Raw genomic sequence first — 13,111 nt, 5'->3', positions numbered from 1 at the left:
CCTCTCGCGATTTAACGCCTGAATATAGTGCTGCACTGTGGCGAGCGTGACCTAGTTCGACTTTAGAAATACACAAAAACTAAACCTTAATGCCACCTTGGAAGTCACAGTTGCAAAACCAAGTATAATAATATTATCATAATGATGTAAAATAGCTACTAATTTTGGAGTGAGTGAGCAAGACAATTAAGAGAATTAAAAAAAACTTTAAATACTAGATGCACAAATGTATCAGCTACTGTGCTCAAATTCTATTTACGTAGCTGTGCAGTGAAACAAAAATTAATTCTTCATGAAAATAAAACAAATTAGAAATCTTATTGAAACAATAACACAAAATTAGTTAACACTCAATACAGTCTGAGAAACTATGAATATGCAGTTCAGTTACTGGTTAAAATAGTCAATGTAAATAAATGGACTTACTTAAAATCCTAGGCAATCATATCCTCCGTACTAGCTTATAAAAAAAACGGTTAATTAACCTACACCATAATAACTTAATTTAGGAACCTTTCGTCGAAGGCTAAAATGAATACACCTTTCATTGGGTACTCAGGAATTAAATCTAAACAAAAGCTAGGCACATGGATGGATGCAAATCTTGGAAAAGTAATAAACAATAATCAATAGCATCAATGCATACATTACTTTTAAAATTAAATTGACTATAAACATGTATGTATAGAATACGATAAATTTATATTTCTTATTATAGTCATTAAAATTGTCTCTGACCTTAGATAAATTTGCAAGATAAACTTCTCGTAAATTTTAAATCTTTATATGTTATGAATAATGTCTAGTAAAACCTACTTGGTACACTAGTAAATAGCGTAACTATGCTTACCTTAATTCTAATATTAAATGATCGGCGTAAAGTAGTATTAAAATTAGAAGGTTTATAAATTACTGTCTATACCCCTTTTAAATGTTATGAAACTACACATGAGGTTTTTCTTAAAATGTTAAATATAATTATGTATAGATATATATATAACACAGCATTTAAACATTATATGCTCAAAAAATGAAGATACAATTAAATATAGCTTATGATTAAAACAATTGCTTTTTTGCGTGGGAAGTATGTGCCTTCATAATTTATTATTATTATTATTACGCGCGTCGGGAAATGAATAGTGTACTCGGGTGTAACAAGCTGTCAGGTTAGCTTGCACAACGGGGTACCTACAATGAACGTCACGTCAGCCGGCAGGACTGACCTTGGCGCGCAGCGCCTTTAACTAGGGGTGTGGGAGGGAGGGAGTATCTTGTCCAGCGGACACGTCTCTGTTGATAAGCCACGCGCGCGGCCTGAGTCGCGTGGGTGGGCAGCCAGCCAGCTGCCTCTCGGCTCGCGCCCAGATGTAAACACACAAAACTTATGATAATTTTAAAATTCAAGGGTCAATTTAGCTACTACGTGTATCAGCGGACAGTTCACAAATTACTTACTACAAAAAGATTCCAAGTGACAAAAAAATATAAAAAATTTTTTTATTCAATTTTTTTTTTTTTTTAATTTTAATTTTAGGTATGACCTTTCAAATTAGGTGTGCCTATAGACGTAACCACGCTCTGCTACCAATTTGTAATACCCCTAGTGTCTTAAAGAATAATTAAATAATAAGGTTAAAAGATTTGGAAGCTTTGATTACTGAGGCCCTCAATTAATAACTATAAAAGTCAACAACAGAGGCGACACTAGAAGTAAACAAAGAAAATTTAGGGACTCCCTACAAATACTTGGGAGTAAAAGGATCGTTATCATATATTAAATAAATAAAAACAACTGTTACGTCTATAGACTTCCTTATTTTATTAATCATTGTTCTTTTTTTTGATAGATTAAATTTTCCTTAGTAAAGACTGTTTTTCATTGATAAGTGATCTTATTTACATAACTCACAATTACACTTATTATATGATATTCCTTAACGTTATTTACGATAGGACCGGCCCTTAATGTATAACAAGAATTAAAATATTTAAAAACAAGAATGAAATTAACATTAGTAACTTTAAAGATTGTACATATAGTCCTTCCAAAACATAATATAAATTTCTTCTCCTCGAACTGCCTTTTACTGTCCGCTGTCTTAACTGGGTTACACTAATCTTGGGTTCGTGAATAAAAAGATAGAATTATGCGGGTATCACCCGGGGCTGTAGGTAGACGGTGATCAAGGTAGTAGGCCTAATGATGTTGGATTCTGCGCAGGAACCGACTCCAGAGGTTCTGGCAGAGGATTTTGGTTGCCCCAAACTTGGAACCCTGTCTGAAACAAAAGTCCAAATTCCAAAGAATTAGACCTGTTTCCAGACAGTCTACTTAAATGGCGCAAAAGGCCAATAGAGGGAAATTAAAAGGGGGGGGGGGGGGGGAATGACGTCAAGACTTACCAAAACAGGGTGTTGGTCCTGGCGCTCAGGAGAGGGCGTCTCGTCTCTGCAAACTCGAACCACGATTCGCGGTAGCCACGGAAGTCATCATGATTAATTAAAAAAAAATAATTTATATAAAAATACTAAGTTTCTCTACTTTCAACTAAACTACTGACTGGTTAATAATTTTAGCTAGGGACTCCATCCCTTTAGTCTGAGAAGACTACATAATATACGATGTCGATGATTCGCAGAAGATCGCAGATACAAACGGTACCAGTCAGTCAGGAGGCGCGCACCGAAGTAAGTCCAGAGCGGGATCTCACCAGGATATCATAAGCGCGGGGTCTCTAGAGAATGGGAGGGGGGTAGGCTCTGAGCCGAAAATTACCGAGTCCACCCGAAGGTGTCCGGCATAAAAAAAATTAGATCTTACTGGAGTGACTGCGCGACTGAGGCGCTATCTTTTGGTGGCGAGAGGAAGTACTAATAAATCAACTTGTGACCGACGAGAGTGTCAAGCTAGGGCGTAATGGAGTAACCAGTGGTGCCACCTAGCGGCCTGAGACATAAGGAGGGGAGAGAGGTTGTGGTTACCTCCGCGCGAGCGCGGTAGTGTCGGCGCTGCCGACGCCTCACCAGTGGCATTAGTTACCACAGCCGTCGCTAGGTGTCGTTAAGGTGCAGAATAGTAACTGCGGCTGCCAAGCCTGAGATGGCCTTGAATTCGGTTAACGCACTCGAGCGGTCGTCGCTCCTAGCCACTTCTGAGAAGAGAGGGTGGGAGAGCAGGCGGGGGGTGGCTTCAAAAAACGCATGGTTTGTGGGACACAAGGCCCACGGGATCCTCCTGTCGTGTCTTGCTGCTAGTGAACCTTATACCGATTCGTGACAGAGTTAGCAGGGCTCAGCACTGCTTCACAAGCTGCTCTTAGCAAAAGGAGACCCGCGAAGAAATAACGTTACCGGCTCCGACGTGCCTGGAGGCGGGAGAAATATTAGCCAGAATGCTAGCCTAGCATGAGGCTGGGAAAGAAAATCAGCTCGCCTCTGAGAACAGAGGCTGAGGGCCTGGCCGTAAAGAAAATAAGATGAGAGAAAAAAAAATAATATTTCCAAAAATATTTAAGATTACAAAATTTTTAAATAAAACGTGCCTAAATACTTAATACACGGCACAATGTGAGTGTCTTATAGTGCCTGGTTGTAATACTACTATAACAACCATGATTAAGTGAATTATTTTGGACATACGCCATTTCTGTTTTGAACTGTTTGTCATGTAAAAACATTTGAAAACCAAATAAATAAATAAACTATTAAAAACAGAAAAAATAATTTCCAAAGAAAAACAAGACCGAGTCAGATATATTCGAACACAGTCTAAAGCAGCAAGGAAAATAAAAATAAACATGGACAATACAACGAAAACATCACAGACCAAATATTTAACCTCAAAAAAACTAGACAGCACAAGAATTCCGTGAAAGGAACTTAGTCAAGAAAAATAATGTATTAATCACAGACGAACACAGTGAACATACTGTGAGACATATTGGATGCAAGCAGACAGAAAAACTGGACAATGCAGCAAACACATAAACACAACAATGAAAATAAAAAAAATTCTTTGAATAACACAACGACGACAGCACTAACGAACACAGAAGTTTTTCAATGACATCAGGCACAAACAGTCTGTTTGTGCCTGACGGCGGGAACAGATGCCAATTCCCGAAACGTCGCAACTACTGTCATTGAAAAACTTCTTTGTTTGTTAGTGCTATCGTCGTTGTGTTGTCCATAGTATTTGATTTTTTCATCGTTGTGTTTATGTGTTTGCAGTGTTGTCCACTTTTTCTGTCTGCCTGCATCCAATCTGTCTCACTGTATGTTTACTGTGTTCGTCTGTGTTTAATAAATTATTTTTCTTGACTAAGTTACTTTCACAGAATTCTTGTGCTGTTAGTTTTTTTGATGTTAAATATTTTGTATTTACTTTTACAATACAAACTTACAACTATGTACTGAAAATACTTTCCTCCCATTCTTTTTTTCTAATGAGCATTTTTCGATGTTTTAAGATTTCATGGAAAACGAAACAAACGTAAAATTTTAATAATTTATTTTGAGTAATATTATTATTATTTTAAAATAGGATGTAAACAATGCTCCCCCAAAACTGTTTACACATAATTTGCAGAGCTAGACGAATAAACAATTTTACCTTTAGAATGAATTTTTATATTTTATGTAGTAAGCATTACTTTTATTCCTTATTCTATACGAAACTTTTTACGAAATTTCTTTCACAGCATATTTATTACTACTGACACGATTTACACTGATTGTTATTAGGTAAATTTCAAGTAAATACTACCCACGGTGCGAATTATGGGAAATTTTTATATAGTTTTTCGTATCATGGTCCATAGACCGAAAATACAATTTGTGGACACGATAACTGCCGCAATTTTTTACCAATCACTTCTAAACTGATAAATAAATTCTGAAAGTAGAAAATCTCGATCAAGTTCGTTAATAGGCAATATCTGACTAAAATGGTAGAATTGAGGAAGGTTTTTCGAAAACCCGAAAATACGCTATAAATCCCATAATATAAGAAATATCATATTCGTTTGAACGTATTAAATCTGTAATAGGAATATTAAGTAGGTACATTAAGTTTTTAAAATGATCCAGGAGTTTGTAAAAATCTTCAAATCACTTCCACTTTGAAATCTACGTACGCCTGTAGTCTTTGCTGAAATGTATTTTTTATATCTATTTACAGATGCACACGAGATAGTTACATAAATGAATCATCCAGTGTCAACTAGTTACCAATAATTTAATTAATATTAAAATTGGTAATATCAATACAAACTTTTAATATATATTATCTTCGAAATATATCTTTTGACTTTTTTTTTAATAGATGTTTCCTAATGCATAATGATAAACACTCTAAAAACAAATTTAATTGGAAAATTAGTAAATTCACTTTGTAAAAGATAATGCATAAAGTGGCTTACTTACATTCTGCACTTAACGATTCAAATATTGTTAGGTGTTTTGCATTACCTGGAAGACATATATTAATATTATACAAATTGAAACCTAATTACAATATTTGCATCTTCGTTTTTAAGATGACGTGCCATATAACATGTATATTTTCTTTGAAATTCTATCCAAATCGGCTGCAACAAAAGACCTAACTATTAAAAAGTGTTCAACAATATTTTTGTTTTAAATTACAGCATTTTGGAACAGATGTTGAAACTTATACAATTTTTATTTATAAATTTAGCAATATTATGCATGCAGAAAAATTATCTTTTCTTTCTTTAAAATACTTCGCAATGAAAAATCAGATACATCAAGTCACGGTTATGTCTTTTAAGGCCTCCTAGGTTTAATATATGTATTTAATTGAAATTATTTACATTAAGAAGATTAACGGATATTATTGTTGGCAAAACAGTTCACAATTATACTAACAAATTTGGACGTCGTTTGACTAAATGGTTTTTGATTTATGGCGAGTTGAGTTTGACAGATTTTTTGATGCGCATGAGCATGTACTGCACGCGCTAGCAACTGACAATCAAAAATAGCGGACGCGCATACACACTCCTTGCGCCTTACACATCCCAGCTACGTCACAGGACGAGATCGCTCCCCCCCCCCCCCCCTCCCTTTTGCCACGCTGTTTGGCTCGTCATAACGGCCCAACCCAACCCCAACCACTCTAGCCAGATACAGTGGCGGCAGCTAATCCTCCTTGATTGAAGCAGCTATCCAGCTACGACAATGCGCTCTATGAGGATATGCTTGAACTTTTTGCGAAGCTTTTCCGTGATTTCCGTGGCTCCTCCTCGATTTTGTCATTTCGTCCTTCCGTCTCCGGCCTGTCTCTCACTCTTAAGGGGATTGGTGCACCAGCATAATAGTCAAAAAACATATTTATTTATGATTCAGCTGTAATAGAAGATTTTAAGCGTTCTGGTGTATAGTTTATATATATTTTTCTTTTTTAAATCAAAGTTATTGTTAGTTTTCTGGAATTTTCAACATTCCTCACTAATTAAAAAAATATATAAAGAATTTAGTGGTAAAACTATCGTAGGTAAATCTTCAAACATGAGAGATTTGATTAACACCATAATTGTATATGTAATCATTACTAATTTAGTGTATTTAAGATTTTAATTTTAATAAATTAGCTGTTACAAAATAACGTGATATTCAATTGCCAGTTTTTAAGCATTCACGTTTCAATTATAATTTAAAATCCTTTCATTCTGTCGGCTGTAGGATTGACTTTAATTAGCTTTTAGTTTGTTGTAGTCGGACCTCAGGTACAATGGTAGTGACCATAGTTTAGGCGACGTGTAATGTCGGCGACAACGTGTGGAAAATCGCGCTGGACTGTGGAGACACCTTTCGGCAGTTTTCGGAACTTTTTGCAACCAGTGCTTTCTCTCGACCCGCCCTGCGCCGGCCCCCTGTTGTTGACGAATGGGAGACGGGAGAATAAAGATGGTACCTGTTTGAAGGTCAACGCACTCTTTTTCAGAAGACAATAGAACGTGTTTGGTGTATAATACAAGAACAGCTCGTTTTAGTATCAGCTGCAGGGGCAACTCAACATTTGTAGTGTAAAATATGCTACTCTTGTTTTATTTTGTGATTTCGATACAGAATTTATTTCTGTGGAACGAGATTTTCAATTTTGGTCAATTGAAACGCTCCCTAAGGCTAAAATGTTTTATCTGGATTGTGTATTGCCTGAAATAGCTGATCCCAGGCACATTCGTAGTCTAAGGTGCAGAGATCCAGACTACATTAGTGAAGCACAAGAATGAAAGCAGTTGCCAAGGGAAAATTCCAAGGAAAAAGTTCAGCATCAAATACAAGAGATTACGATACGACGTTTTCTGACTGAATAATACAATACTACCGTGTAAGACAAATCCATGCATACTATTATTCATTAATATGTTGTTACAGTAAATCTAGTGAAAGACACATTCACACTACTAAATGTTGGTTAAAATAACATTCAATTTGTATCAAAACTGACGAAGTATTATGACGTAAAAACCACGGTGATATTGTCATTCAAGAAACTGAAATTATTTATTTCATCGATATTTTCATTCCGGGGATGTTCTAAATTGTCTTTGATGGTATTTTTCTGCCATTATTTTTGATGCTTCAGTGCTTTTCCGACAATCGTGTTAGTCCCGAAAACGATTTTAATTGTAATTAATGAATATTTGGTAAAATTTAAGTAAATGATAAACGAAATATTTTATGTAACTAAATAATAATATCGAGTAAATTCACACTGTAAAAAAATCTGTTTTAAATCTTTTTTTTATATTTATAATTAAATATGTTAAAGAACTAACAAGTAGTATATAATAGGGGCTACTAGATCAGGATGCAGGATGTGGTGCCAGTGCCGGTGTCCGCCATCTTGGATTTGTGACGTCACGGGGGCAAAAATTCCTCAAAATTCCTCAAAAATGACTCAAAATGACTCAAAATTTCCCGTTTTAAGAAAAAATTTCCCGTTTTCGAGGGAAAAATTCCCGTTTCGAGGGAAAATTTCCCGTTTTAGTCCTTAAAAATCCCAGTGGCTAGAAATGTCCTGATAGAGGCTTAAGCATCCTTAACTCAAGCCTCAGTTAAGCCTCTATCAGGATGTGACCTTGAACTTTGACCTTGACCCCGACGGCCATCTTGGATCCACCATCTTGGATGACGTCATTTCGTTTTCTCGAACATTCCGGCATTGTGTTATCCACCATTTTGAATTATGATGTCATCTTTGCAATTTTCGTTACGGCCGCCATCTTTAAATTTATTATCCGATTTTAATGAAAAAAATTTAAAAATTATAAAAATATTAAATAATAAAAAATTTAATAAAATATTTAAAAAACAAACATTTACGACACGGAGCTCGGAGTCCTCGGTTCAAACCCGACGAGTGCAAAAAAAAAATGGCATCCTATCTTTCCCCCCGCGGTGGCTGCAGGCATACTGACTCCCACCACTTTTTTTTCAAAGCATATATATCATCAGGTAGTATGTCGTCATGTCCGCCATTTTTCCTCGTCTGCTGGAAGCCATCATCAGTGTATCGTCGGCGAGAGTGCGCTGACGCCATGTTAGTTTAATTCTTATCCGCTAGAGTGCAGTAATCATTTATTACTGTGACACCCGCCATCTTGTCATTCGGCCGCCATATTGAAAATCCATAATTATTTAGCTAGAAATTCGGGAAAAATTCCAAAATTCATTAAATAAATTTGTAATCTATATACTGATCGATTAGGTCGACTAAGGTCCTTGCTACGATCTAGGACGATGCAAAAAAATTAAATATAACATCAATTTAACATAATAGTAACAGGTTCGAGGAATTAAACACCACAAGTTCTTTTACAAACATAATATTTATTACATAATTTCTATTCTACTACAGGATCACTTACGAAAGCCAGCAATCTTATAATCGTTTAGTTCCGCAGCGGTGTGAAATGACTAATTCTTAGCTCCAATCGGTTTATACTAAACAGAGTCCAGCCAGAACCTTTACAGACATAGTCCACCTCTTCTTGACAGAGTTTCTGGATACCGTTTTTAACAGTTTGCTTCACATCGTTAGAACTGTAAATTACTGCAGCCGATGTCTTGAATGCACACTTCTTCTCTTTGTCATCGAACGGATATGGCTTTCCATATATACAGTCCAACCACAAGTTATATTTCAAAGGTCCGTTTGTTGCTACATCATCAGTAAGCTGATTGATTATGTCCTCTCTGATATCATCAAGAAAATTACAAATGTCTTTCGACTCACCTAACGTATTTAAATAATAGTAGTCCTTCAATGTTCCACGAAATGCAGACTGCGCCAAGTAGAAGCCATTATCATTCACTTGTAATGCGCCGAACACAGTCTTAGGTTTATTTTCCTGTTCAGACGTCATACCAATCGGTTGCTGCACATCGGTTTTCTTGCTTGTACGCTCACGAGCCTTCAACCTAAACCGAGGAGTCGAAATTTCTACAGGTAGTTCAGCAGTAGGCACACGGACTTCACCTTTACAGTTTTTCGCATGTCGTCGCAAATTATCAATTCTAGTAAACCATTCATGACACTCATCACATCGAAACTTCATGCGAGATGGATTCTTCGTGCATTTGCTCCGCTCATGTCTTCGTGCATCATGAGCAAATGCGAACGACGTATCACAGTAGCTGCAAGGATACCGTGGTGATGAAGACGAACCTTTCAGACCCGATCCAGATACTGACGTTGCCGCAGTTGCACCATCTCCAGGCATACTCTTATGAACATCAATGCATCGTTGTTGCGCCGAAACCTTTACTTTCTGCCGAACAGCAGGACCTTTGCATGCCTTCATGTGCGTTTTCATATTATCTTTTCTGGCAAACTGCTTATGACATTTCTCACAAACAAACATTTTACGATATAGGTTCTTGGCACATTCTCTATTCTCATGTCGTCGAGCATTGCTGTTGTTTGAGAAAATCTTGTCGCAGTAACAGCCGATGTTCGTTAGTTGTTGTCGATTCGGCATCCATTGAAGTCTCCATTGATGGCGAACCAGCATTCGCCGAGTTTCCCTGTGCAGCCAGCACTAGCGGCATAAAGTCTCTTCTGCTGGCGGTACCACGTCTGTTGAAGTCTCCTCCAGTGTTGACATCGACGTTGCCAACGGGATCTGCTCCACCATCGTCGACGCTGACGGCAAGGTTCCCGCAGTCCATGGTACAACCTCCATCGAGTTCGTCGTTAAAGTCAGTAAAGATGCTGTAACGCCCCTCGTGCCTCAAAATTAGATTATTTTAAATTAATTAAAAGGAGCCTTGGAAACTGCTGGGTAAAAAAAAGTAAGAAAAATTAAGTTATTGACCAGAGGTGGCACGAGGTGGAGAACAAGATAATTTGGATCTCCCTGACACAAGCAACAGGGGAGCTGGTGGATCGTTTAAGGGACGAAGGTATATCATAAATAAATTAACACTACACAAGTAGCTTGGTCTATAGGTTCCCTGTTTTATTTAAAAATGTAAATAATGAATTCTGTTTTCATATTATTCAAACCTGACAATATAAATCTTAGTAATTAACAAAGTTAAAATGGGGGCGCCCCAGGATTATTTAAAATAATACATATTACACCTTAACAAAAATTATTACATAATCAAAAATTTAAAAATTGCACCAAATTTGAATGTCCCAACAATTACATATATATATGAGTTTCCTCGATTTTACAGATTCTTGAGGGAAGCACTGTTCGCTGGTAGGCTATTCATTCAATTGATGTAGTTCGTAGCTAGAAGGTGGGGGGGGGGGAGGGATGTTGATTTTACATTACCACCCGGGTCTTCAACAGATAACCTTGGGTCGCGGAAACATTTCTTCTGACGTGACCCGCAGTGGAGGTGCAGGACCACGAGCTGGGAGCAATTTGTCTCTCCAGCACTTCGACCCTGTCTGAAAGGGAAGTTGACTTCTATTCACAGATGCGTCGCCAGCCAGGAACTGGATCCCGCGAATACGCGGCTGGGCGCGGTCGTTTTCTAATTTCAAAAAAAAAATTAAAAGATAAAAAATAACTATTACATTTTATACTACGCAGACGGACTAAACTACTTGAAAAAGATTATAGGGATAGCATCCCTCATTTAGGTGACTACATAGTCGGTTGCGGCCGGATGGAAGTCTTGCAGAGGCTCGTCGACTCGCCGATAATCAAACGGTCCGTCTGCAGTCGCGGCGCGAAGTGTCCCGCGGAGAAACGCGTCTCGTAATTAAAAGTAAAACTTGAATCAAAAGTGGAGGGGAGGACTGGAAGACCGAAAGGTCCCGAAGTTCCCCGAGTGAGGGCCATAAAAAAAAACTCTGATTGAAGTCTCGAAGCTGGTAGCATTGCGTCGACTTTAGCGCTACCTGTTGGGGGCTGTCTGAAATAAAAAAGAATCGACTCGCCCAAGGCGTCTGCTTAAACCAAGGGTTAAAGGGCGTAGTCTAGTGCTACACTCTGGCGGCCTACAGGGTAAGTTGGCTGGGTGGTCAGCGAGTTTGGCGCTAGGTCTCGCGGGGTGGTCCATCTTGGCACCCACATTTTTTTTATGCAAGGCATCCTGGGAGACGGTCGCTGTCTGCTGGGGTTTCTGACCTGTCATTGGCCTTAGGCGAATTCTTAGAACCGAAAGAGGAGGGGGGGAGCAAAAGTGCAACGACGCTGAGAAGAAGCATCCATGACGTGCTTTTCGAGGAGAGAACCTAATACGTATTCGTGACCAGACTTACTTCTCTCAGCAGCTCTCTGAGAAGTAGCAGCTTGCAGCCCAGAAGCTGCTCTATGCAGTTTTGGTCGTGCAGGGAATTAAAATTACAAACTCGGGACGTGACTGCAGGCGAGAGAAATTTCAACCGGGCTGACCATGTCCACATTAGCCAGCAAAATATCAGATTGGCCCCCTGGGAAGGGGCTTCAGAGCACTGAGACAAAGTTTAACTCAGAGTAGTACACCAGACTAACAAAGTAAAACCACACTATAGTAGAGCAAATCAAATTTCCACACAAAAAAAATTAAAATCATAATAAAAATTTAAAATATATCGTGTCGAATTTACTAATTAACGGCACATACTCCCCCGCTAGAATGCGGAGCATATAGGGAAAATAAAAAAAAAACAACACTTACACTGCTCAGTAGAACTAGTACCAGGTCCGCCTGTATCCTACTACTTATAAAAAAATTATTACGGTCAATGCGAAGGTGTATTATAATTAATTTAATTACCCTTAACGGTGAATTATGTCATGAGGAAAGTTGATCTCAGATGTTGGGAATGGTGTCACGTGACAAAAACTCTAAACATGGGCGCTGTGAGGCGGGCCCAAAACACTGGGCCGGAACCGGACTTGGTCCGTCGGGTGCCAGTTAAGAAAGGTGGGGATTTGTGTACCCCTGAAAATAGTCTTTCCATAAGAAGCCGAAGGCATTGGGACTCAGCCCTGCACAGTCAGGCGCTGGAGAAGACGGTCGAATTTGCTGCTTGCTCGAAGGCGAAACAGAGCCTCAGTCCCAGAGTGATATCGGGCCTAAGGGTGTTATTCCCTTGGCGGAATTTTAAATGATTGGGGATGAAAACCCCAAAAGATCAACAATCCGTAGGAAAGCATGAATTTAAAAAAATTAAATATTCGATAAATTAAGAAATTTCAGCGCATACCACACTGATGTTTTTTTTATTATTAACTAATATTTATTATTTAAAAGTATTCTACAAACAAAACGATAAATTAACGACTCTTCGCACTCAAATTTAAATTATTTAAAGAAATGTAAAATGCAATAAACCAACAATTATAAATCAAAAAGGGATAAATTATAATGGAGCGGTTAGATCTTCCATGACTGCTGATAGGCTTCGCACTGCCTGAGAGGGGGTTTGAACATAGGCCGTCCAAAGATGAGTGGTGGGAATGTAACCCAAAGAACACTCGAAAATGGTCATGAGATTTTTCACTCAGAGGACCTGGTCATGGCTCGTTGGCTCAGAGGACCCTAACTTTTGCGCCGCTCGTTGGCTAGCTTGACCTAGCTCCTATTTTAGAAAAACACATAAAAGAAACCAGTTTGCCGTCTGGAAGTCACG

General features: G+C 38.1%; 1 long non-coding RNA gene across 1 annotated transcript; it reads right to left on the bottom strand.

The window, feature by feature from the left end:
* Positions 1–1,798: 1,798 nt before the first annotated feature.
* Positions 1,799–2,953, bottom strand: LOC134543036 (uncharacterized). Its single transcript, XR_010076879.1, has 2 exons — positions 2,407–2,953; positions 1,799–2,282 (listed from the first exon to the last, which is right to left on the bottom strand). It is a non-coding gene; the product is annotated as an uncharacterized LOC134543036 (long non-coding RNA).
* Positions 2,954–13,111: the final 10,158 nt, after the last annotated feature.

Source organism: Bacillus rossius, chromosome 1 (genome assembly GCF_032445375.1).
Source record: "Bacillus rossius redtenbacheri isolate Brsri chromosome 1, Brsri_v3, whole genome shotgun sequence".
Taxonomy (NCBI): domain Eukaryota; kingdom Metazoa; phylum Arthropoda; class Insecta; order Phasmatodea; family Bacillidae; genus Bacillus; species Bacillus rossius.
The sequence above is the reverse complement of the archived record's forward strand: the minus strand, read 5'-3'. Positions and strand labels throughout refer to the sequence as shown.